The sequence below is a fragment of the Sarcophilus harrisii genome, chromosome 2 (assembly GCF_902635505.1).
Source record: "Sarcophilus harrisii chromosome 2, mSarHar1.11, whole genome shotgun sequence".
NCBI lineage: Eukaryota > Metazoa > Chordata > Mammalia > Dasyuromorphia > Dasyuridae > Sarcophilus > Sarcophilus harrisii.
Window position 1 is genome coordinate 595,023,085 of NC_045427.1, and position 9,322 is coordinate 595,032,406.

The following is a 9,322-nucleotide window of genomic DNA, read 5'->3' on the forward strand; positions in this document are numbered from 1 at the left end:
ACAACTTTTTATATTAATTGACTTTCAAATATTTAAAGATAGTTATCATATTCTCCCTAAGTTTTTTTCAAAATTAAATATCCTCATTCTTCAATCCTTATCTAACATGATCTCCCATCCTTTCATTATCCCAATTAATAATTTCTAAATTGTGATGTCCAGAACTGAGCACACTATTCCAAATGGAGTTTGTTCAAGACAGAATGCAATAAGAGAACTCAACACCTCCCCAGTTCTCTTCAAAAATGAAGTTTGATTAATAACAACTTTAAACCTCTCAATTCAGCCTTACACCACATTAGCTTGTTTTATTGCCATATCTCATTCTTAACTCAGTTTTCATTTTTGTGCTCTGTAGTATATAAAAACTCAAGTTCTTTTTCTTTATGAACTATTATCTGTCATGTTCCTCACCCAGTAACTTGTGAAACTGATTTTTTTGAATCCATTTTTCTGGTACATATATTTGTTTACCCTGATTCTGTTATCTAAAGAGTTAAGTATTTTACACTCTCTTAAGTCACCCAGAAATATGATAAGTATGCCTAAAAGCACTGACCTAAAATCAGTCAGTCAACAAGCATTTATTAAGTACCTTCTGTATATCAGAGACTACACTAAATTCTGGGAATACAAAGTCAAAAATAGATTTTGTTCTCAAGGAACTTACTCTCTACTTTGGAAACATGATTTATCCAGGTGAGTTAGTGGAAATATATACAAAGTAGATGGGAGGAGAGAAGCAAGCAGGGCATGAAGAAAGGTATCCTCTAAGTGTTGGCTCTGAAACAAGATCTTGAAGGAGCTAGAATGTGCAGGAGGTAGAGGTGAAGAGTGAGTACCTTTCAGTAAAAGGTGACAGCTTGGAAAAAGCATGATGCTAGGAAATGAAGAGCTGTGTATGAGAGACAGCACTAGAGAGCTGGAGAAGTGGGTTGCGGTCAGGTTTTTATAAAGATAGGGAGAGGGACCGAACCTGTGTTTTCCATGGTCTAGGGAACTCCTAGGTGAAGAAACTCCCTCCACCAATGTAGCTCAGCACCTTCTTTGCAATATATACTTCTAATTACCCATAGCACTGAGAGTGTGACTTAGTCAGGATTACATAGCCCATATATGTCAGGGACAGAACTGAAATCCAAAGATCCTGACTCTGAGGCCAGTTCTCCATCCATATATTATGCAAACAGGAGAGTTTCCATTTGATCTTAGAGGCAATAGGAAGCCATTGGGGTTTGTTGAATAGAAGAGAGGCGCTATCAAACCTGTACTTCAGGAAAATAATTTTCCTAGGATAAGGCATTGTGTTTCTATTAAGCCAGCTCAATATTGTGCTAAATTTTTTAGGGCTGCATCATTTTATTGGCTCATGTTAAGCTTGCAGTCAATTAAAACCAGATTTTTCCCCCCACATGAACTGTTGCCATGGCAAGCTTCCTCTATCTTATATTTTTAATATATATATACTGATATATATGTATATATATTTATATTTATATATATATATATATATATATACACACACATATAACCTGTACAGAAGATGGTTAATATGTTGAGTAAAGAAAGATAAATGCAAATGAAAGAAAAGATTATGTTTGGCAATTAAACTGTCATTGAAGAGTTGGTTTAGTAGAGTAGTAGGTTTAAAGGTCATAATTATGCAAGTGAGAAAATGAATCAGTGAGGAGAGAGAGAATTCTCTTCCTAGGACCTTAACAGTGAAATGGGGAAAGAAAAATATCTTGAAGAGATGGTGGAATTAAGAAATGTTGTTTTTTGTTTGTTTGTTTTTCTGGATAGGAAAGACCTAAGAATGTTTCCAGACAATGAGGAAGGAGCTAGTAAAGAGGGGGATTTTGAGTTTGAGATTGGAGATGAAAATAATTAATATTGTAAACTCTCTCAGAGGAGAAATAAAATTGTGGATCAAGGATTTAAGTAAAATGGAGAAGTTTTCATTGGCAAGGAGGGTTATCAAATTCTTTGAGAATCTAGAAAAGGAGAATACAGGGGAAAGTTTGGAAAATTTTGAGGGATGAGGCCTTGGTAGGGGAAATGAAGGGACTTAGGAAAAATAGCTGAAATCTCATTGAAGTAGTAACATAGGTTATCTGCTGAGAGAAATGAGGGTGAAGGTGGAAGTGGAGGCTTGGAGGGGAAAAAAAGTCTGAAACAGCTTTATTTGTTATACAGTGGGGAGGAGTTAATTAAGAAGGGCAGGAATATTAAGTGAATCTTTAATGTGCTGGTGGTAAATCTCTAGATTCATCTAATTGTCCTAATAATAAAATTTGGAATTATACCTCAAAAATCACTAAACTCTGCATATGTTTTGCCTCCATAGGATACTACTAGACCTATAAACCAAAGAGATCAAAGAAGAAGAAAAGGATCAATATATTTAAAAATACATACCTACATATATATGTATATATACATATATATTATAAATTAAGAGAATATCCAATTGGCAAATAACTGAACATCTGATAATGGTATATGAATGTAATGAAATGTTATTGTATTATTAGAAATGATGAAAAAGATCATTATAGAGGAATCTGGGAATATTTGTATAAATTTAAGCAAAGTGAAGTGAGCTGAACCAGGAGAAAAATTTAAAAAATAACATTGTAAAGTTAAACAACTTTAATAAACTTTCAAACTTTAATAAATACAATAATCATGATTCCAGAGGACAACTGATGAAGATTGCTACTTACTTCCCAACAGCAGAGAGGTGATGAAAGAGGAATAGGAAATAAGTGTAGTTCAATGGAAAAAAGTCAAAAAGAGAAAAAAAATGTAGCTTTATTTAGAATTTTAATGCTTCTGTAGCATCATTTAATAGCTCAGCTTAGGAGCAGATACTTGGGGTAAGCCAGGCTTGAGAAGTTTTATTTACTAGATGAGCATCTATATTTAGTGTGCTTGTCTCTACATTTTGTCCCTTGGTGACCTCATAAAGTGCTATATGATCAATGATTATCTCTAGACATATAATCTGAGAATATAATTTCCTCCAATTTACCAATATCTAGGTAGAATTATTGGGATAACATGGAGTTATCCAACTCTCTTTTCTCAATATTGGAAGCAACCTTGAGTAATATTAAAGGCTTGTTGTAGGGATAGAGGGCCAATGAAGAAAGAAGAAGAAGCCATCCTTTGAAAGTCCACACTCAGAAAGTATTGATAATGCACCAGGTTGCTTGGGAGAGAAAATGAAGGCATTAATGGTTCACCATGAGCTTACATGAGATTAATGAGAGACACACATCTATATGGCAAGAAAGAGAGATTCCGGGGCTGCTCATGGCACAGTAAATAGAGTACTAGCCCTGAGGTCAGGAGGACCTGAATTCAAATCTAACCTCAGACACTTAACACTTCCTAGCTATGTGACCTTGGGCAAGTCACTTAATCCCAATTGCCCCAGAGGGGGAAAAAGAAAGAGAGATTCCCATAACTACTACATGACTGTGAAAACCGAACTCCAAAGAAGGCTGAAGATTAATGGAGATATGGATTTGATCAAAAGGGGATTAAAAATAATAGCCAGCATTTATATAATGTTTTAGGGTTTGTGGAAAACTTTATACATTTAATTCTCACAACAATCATGAAAGGTAGGTGCTGTTATCCCCATTTTACAAATGAGGAAACTGAGGCAGGCAGTAGTTATATGCTTTGCCAAGGCTCACATAGCTATTAAATGTCTAAGTCAGATTTGAACTTGAGTGCTCATTGTACTACCTGGAACTGATTTTTTTAAAAGCTCAGCTATAGATCCATATAGGTCAATTTAATGATCTGGTCTCTTATAAAGGGAGATAATTAGCATTTTTGAAGGAGAAGAAAACTCCAACTAGAAAGAGAAGTGAGGGGTGACAAAAATCTGTTGGAGGAAAGATGAACCTTGAAATTCTGGAGACTGATGACCCAAATCAGGAATGAAGAGCCATTGGGATGAGAGCTGAAAGTGAGCAAGAGTGACTACAAAAGACAACAAAATAGTGCTTTTTTCTAGGCATCATTGCACTGGAATAATGGAAGAAGATGGTGATTGGAAACACTAGTGAGGAACAACAATTTCTGAGTTTGTTGAGACTATCAGAGGCAAAAGCTTCTAGAAGCATACAAGAATATAGAAGAAAAAACTAGAGATGAAAGCCCCAGGAGGGAACAACCTCACTCTCCCCATCTGTATTCTTTTTCAGTCATTTTTCAATTAGTATCAGACTTTTCATGATTCCATTTGGGGTTTTCTTGGTAGAAATATTGGCATACTTTGCCATTTGCTTCTCCAAATAATTTGGCAAATAAGGAGATTGAGGCAAATAGAGTTAACTGATTTGTCCAGTGTTACACAGCGAGTAAGTGTCTGAAAGGCAGTTTTAAACTCACTCAGTCTTTCTGAATTTACTCTATCACCTAGCTGCCTTCAGCTGTAGTCCTAGCAATTAAAAATTAGCAAAACCAAAAACAAGTATTTAAGTATCTGCTATCTGCCAAGAATTGGAACTGCAAACTTTATGAAAGACACAATCCATCCTCAGAAGAAATTTACTTCTAACAGAGAAGGCAACAAGCATATACGCAATGAACATAAAATAAATACAAATAAGGAAGTTCAGTCAAGGAGATCAGGAAAAGCTTCATGTAGAAGGTAATGCTTAATCTATTTAGCCATAGTAGGAAGGTGGATTCTGTGAAATGGCAGTGAGAAGAGAGAGGAGTCAAGTTATGGAAGAAAATCAAAATAAGAGCACTAGGATGAACGATAGAGCATTGTATATGAAGAAGAGAGATGGTTGTTTGGGGTGCATTGTAGAGTTAAGGGGAAGTCATATCATATCATGGACCAGACTGTATTTATCTCTTGGGGATGTTTATTTCCTGAGAAGTATCACTGATTTTTACAGGCTCAAATTGAGTCCTATCAATCCGCTTCCATTAATTTGCAAGTAAGCTCAAGTTTTGAGCCTTATGAGCCTGAGCTCTTAGAAAGTGAGCTAGAGATTAAGTTTTGAGCCTTATGAGCCTGAGCTCTTAGAAAGTGAGCTAGAGATTACTCTCAGATTAGTATCAGATATTGAAGTTTTCAGGCGAGCTGGGCAAGGCTATAATAAAAAGTACTGGGAAATGCACAAAGTGAATGTGGGCTTTTTTATGTGAGGAGGGAACCTCTCACTCAAGGTCTAATAACAGAAAACTTCCAAATTCTACATATTTAAACCTCCTCTCTATTCTGAACTCTCAGTGCTACATCACCAATTACTAGTTAAACATTTTTCCTTGATTTCTTATTGATATTTCAAAACTCAACTTGCCTAAGACAGAACTCATAACCCCTCCTAAAACTGTCCCTTCCTTCAAACTCCCCCTCTTATGTGTACCATTTTCCCAGGACCACAAAGTTTTAACTTTTCTCTTTTTCTCATATCTTTTCCCCTCATATCCTTTTCCCTCACATTTAGTTATTGGCCAAGCTCCATTACTTTTATTAAATCCACTATAAGTCTCATATGCATTCCTTCCTTTTTGATTACCTGAACACAGCCTTAGTTCAAATCCTCATTTTCTCCTGTAAAGCAGCATCATATTTGTTTTCCTTTCTTCTCCCTTATTCACTCTTCCATGAAGTTACCATCATAATCTCCCTAAAGCACCTGTCTGACCCTGCCACTTTCTTACTCCAAGTAGGTCAGGTCTCCTGGTTGGTTCTATGATGAAATACTCCATTCTTCTTCCAACCTGATTTGCTGGACCCACTTCATGTTACTCATTCTATGTTCTAGTCTAACTAGGTTATATTCTGTTCTTCTCATTTTTGTTTTTTAAGCTCTTGAACTTTCTGCTAGGTGTAGCTCTGGGTTCACTTCCCATATGAAGCCGTTCCTGGCTGCCTCAATTAGTGCTCCCTTTCCTCATGTTAACTTGTATTTCAGGTCAATATTTACTTATCTTCATATAAATTGTAACAATAGAATAAAAATTCTTTGGGGCATGGTAGATGGAGAACTCTCCTTAAAACCAAAAAGCCGAGGGCAAGTTGTGCCTTAGAAACATTTAAGCAGTGCAACCTTGGGCAAGTTAACCTCAAAACTCCAGGCAGCTTTTTAGACAAGGAGAGAATTTCCTAACCTGGAAATTTATTGCACCTATACCTATAATGAAATCTTAAGTTCAGTTTCTATCTCCAGTACATAGTCCCATGCGTTATAACAGATAGATGGTGTATGTGTATTTGTTGAATTGATGTGATTTCATAAAAGAAAAGGAATAATATAAATTGCTCGTTAAGATCAAGATCCTATGCTGCTTTAGACAGAGGCAAGAGAAAGGTATAATAAGCCAAGAAGAGCTAGGGAATGGTAGTGATGGTGGTGGTGAAGGGGGTGGAGTCATCATCAATAAATATGGAAGGTAAACATGCAATTTTGTTCTTCTACTCAACGTACATTGTCTAGTGACATGGAGAAAAAATAAAGCTTTAAGTTGAGATCTAAGTCAAGGCTACTATGTTCAACAGCAAATTAAGTGTTAGATCCAACTTAGAAAAGGAGAATGTTAGAACTGAAAGAGACCAGAAAGATGTCTAGTACCTTTTTTGCATATATGTGTACCTACATTTTATTCATGCAAACTGTATACAATAAAACTAAAAGATATATTTTGGAGGAAGAAGGTATGAGCATTTGGAAGTATTAGGCAAATCTACATTCATATAGAAGGTATTGTCTCAAACTTACCTTCTAATTCACTTCTACTATATGGGGCACTCAATGACAAATTTGGAATCAATGTGATGATCCCTTGATTTACTCACTGTTTTTAATTTTCCTCCCTTTACTTTCCATTTTCCAGGAGACTGGGATGTCCTTAGATTCTCTGTCAATGAAACATAACCTTAGGACAGAAATTTTATTATCATTTCAATTCAACTATCATTTGAGGAACTGGCCCCTGTATCCATGGTCACCAGGACATCAATTATTACTAAGGAGACTCTATAAACATTCTGTCTCTGAGTTGATGAGATCTGGATATATATAGTTCTAGGCAAGGGTTTCCTAACCTTGGGTCAGTGTAATTTAAAAAATTCATAACTGTATTATATACATATTTTTCGTATACTATATATATACAATATAATTAGTTTTTAATTTTTTAATTTTATGCTTTCATAAATACTATTTTGGAAGGGAACCCATTAGCTTGAACACACTGCCAAAGGGGTCCATTGCTCAAAACTGATTAAGAATCTTTGTTTTGTAAAAAAAAAAAAAATGTATAGGAGAGGTTTGTTCAACTAAACAGAAAAATTCAGAATCTGCATAACCATACTTTACACCAAGAGCATTTCACCTTTGGGATTATATTTCATATGTGAATTTCATTTCTGATTCAAGAGAAAAGAAATTAGTTTTCCTGGTGTTACATATATAGTCACATACATTTATGTACATATGTGTATATAAATACATATTTTTGAAACTTGGAATTGGGAACTTCAGAGACCATGGAATCTAACCTATACATGAACTATACATGAATTCCTTCTACATTTAAAAATATTCACACACACACAGAAAAGAAGGAATTGACCCCAAATCATGTGTGAATTCTTCTCTATAAGTAAATCTTAGTGAATTTGCTGCATAGTACCCATAACACTTTCATCTTTAAAATATATATATATATATATATATATATATATATATATATATATATATATATAAATTATATATAACAGATCAGAAAACTAGAGATTATAGGCCAAATACTGTCCATTGTATGACCTGGAAAGTAAGAATAGTTTTTATGCTTTTAAAAAGCAGGTTGCATTTGACCCTCTATACCATCATTTACCAACCTCTTATCAAGCCACAAGAATGACCAATGGAGTCAACTTAGAAATGTCTTTTATATACCTATTACATTTAGAGGTTCATATATTACTGTTCTTAGAAGAAATGTAAACTTCATTTAATGCAGCTCTTTGGGGAAGATATTATCTATAATGTTACAGTTGATGACATTGCTCTTTTATTCCCCATAATTCTGTGATGTAGGTTTATTAAGTTCTTTCCCTTATCAGTTCCTCATTAGTCATGGTTGAAAATAATTAGTATTTGGAGGAAGAGGCCTCTTTTCAGCTTTTCAGTTGTGTCCAATTCTTTTAACTCCATTTGGGGTTTTCTTGTCAAAGATAATGGAGTGGTTTGACATTTCCTTCTCTAGCTCATTTTACAGATGGGGAAACTGAGGCAAACAGGCTTAAATGAGACTTGCTCAGGGTTACACAACTCTTTTTGAGGTCAAATTTGAACTCAGGAAGATGTCTTTGTGAATCGTTGTGAACTCAGGAAGAGAGAGGGCTGGATTTGAAATGAGATGATGTGAGTTCAAATCCTGGTAGATTCATTTTGTTTCACTATGGTCCTAAGAGATTTTTGCAGTTTTCTTTAAAGTTTCTTGAAATATGTTCATGGCTTTCAGATGGTCCAATGATTTTTAATTTTTTTCCCTCTTGATTGATTTTCCTCTTGACTTGTTTTCCAGGTCAGTTGTTTTTATTATGGAATACCTTTCTTCTCTTTTCTAATTCTTTAATATTTCTTGTTGTCTCATGAATACATTGGTTTCAATTTGTTCCATTCTAATTTTCATAGAGTTTGTTGCTTGGACAAGGTTTTGTATCTCTTGTGTTAAGCTCTTAATTATCTTTCCAATTCTTTCTTCCATAGCTTTTATTTCTTTTCTATTTTTCTCAAACATCTTCATTTAATGCATTTAAAAATTTTAACTAAAACAAAACCCTCATGCTTTATTTTTTTCAGGAATTCTAGTTGAGTTTGTGCCCATGCTGTCTTTTATTTTAAGGTTTTTCTTGTAGGTGTTTTGGAAGCATTTTCTATCTCTAATTTTGTGTCTTGAGCTTCTTTGACACTATAATATCTCTTTATAGTGGAATTATTTTTTATTTCCTCATTCTTCAAGTCTACTTTCTGACATAGGGTTTGATATTAGGAGTAGGCTAAGTTGCATTTCTGGAAGGAAGGTCTGGCTGATCTGTTGCTGCTTTCTTGGAGTATGGAGGGTTGTGTTATTACAGGATCTCCAGGACAGACAAGTGTACAAGCTTTTAGTGCTCCTAAAGTGATGTAATTCAGACCAAAGTCTGATTGTTGCTCCCATGGTCCCAACTCTGAAAGTTGTGTTTTGTCAAAGCAACAGTATCAAACTTCTGGACCCAGTCAGTCCCTACTAGCTAGTTGGGAAATTCTGCTGGTTCAAAAGGAGCAACTTTATT